Raw genomic sequence first — 1,351 nt, 5'->3', positions numbered from 1 at the left:
GTCCCTGCCCATGGCACTGGGTGATCTTTAAGGTCCCTTCCAACCCAAACCATGATTTTCTATGATTACCACATACGGATAAAATACACCTTAAAGTAGAGGAGGATTATGAGATCTGTAATCCTAATAGGTGTGTCTTGTTTAAGCCATCAGACCTTGGCCTTCAAAAGGGATTTAAAATCATGTACCGGTGGTCTGTTTTTCTTACTCGTGCATGACAACTGCCTGAAAAGAGATGTGACTCTCTGCACACAGTGCTTTAAATGCATAGGGTCTATAAGTACTCTTTTTTGGGGGGGCAAATTAATCTAAAGTAAGGATATTCACCCATTTTGCTTCTATGCACTTCTTTCTCCTGAGAACACACAGTGCAGTTTTGACATTTTATGCGAGCATTCAAAAAAATGCTGGTTGGTGCCACTTTAGATAAGAACATTTAAAAATAATTATTCCCGTTTTTTTTTCAAAACTAGGCAGCAAAAAAGTAATGAAGAAAAAGCTCTGAACTAAAACTATTTTTCTTCTCTTTTCCTGAGTTACTCAACTTTAATCTGGGTATACTCTTTTATGCAGCCAGTGGCTTAGGCATGTGAACAGCCATAAATGAATCCTATACGAAGAAAAATTAACGTAGCAAAATCTGACAGCTGTATGGCATTTATTCTAAGCAAATTCTGCACTGGTTCAATCTCCTGAGCAACTGTTATTTGGGTCAACATTATTGCTTTCATAGTTCACAGTCTTTATCTCCTGGGAGAAAGCCAATTTTTCCTCATTGCAATCCTCTTAGGCAGAGCCCCAGGAGTTTGTATCACTGACCTGAGGATTTGAATTCTACACCATGACCACGGTTGAGACACAGCATCTCCCTCCCCGGGAGCTTTTCCATTAAAAAGGTGGAACATGTATGCAATCCCTGTAAATTGAGCCTCGTGGACTTTTTTTAGGTTCTTTCTGGAGCAAAGGGAGCGTCGCGGAAAGCACGGGGCAAAGAACGCAGAAAGCAGGAGGGAAATAAATAAATAAATAAATAAATAAATAAATAAATAAAATCCCACAGATCCAAAAAGTCAATATCCTGTGTTTCATTTCTTTTTCTTTCTGACAGTAGCTCTGGCCCTGGAGTCTGGGAAGGGGCAGCTCAATAATAACGATCTGAGGCTGGTCTTCAATAGAGACTCACCAGCTGACAGCTCTGCTGTTCAAATTGACAGGAGCACAAAGACAGGCTTGAATAATTAATTGTCAATGGTTAGATGGGATTTGATTGTGTGGCCAACCTGTTACATTGACTTGCTTTCACCTAATCTTTCAAAATGAGATATTAAAGCTGAAACTCTTCTGCACTTTT

The sequence above is a fragment of the Empidonax traillii genome, unplaced genomic scaffold, assembly GCF_003031625.1.
Source record: "Empidonax traillii isolate 1590-97213 ecotype Southwest subspecies unplaced genomic scaffold, ASM303162v1 scaffold1189:size291722, whole genome shotgun sequence".
Classification (NCBI taxonomy): domain Eukaryota; kingdom Metazoa; phylum Chordata; class Aves; order Passeriformes; family Tyrannidae; genus Empidonax; species Empidonax traillii.
This window is presented reverse-complemented; position numbering follows the sequence as displayed.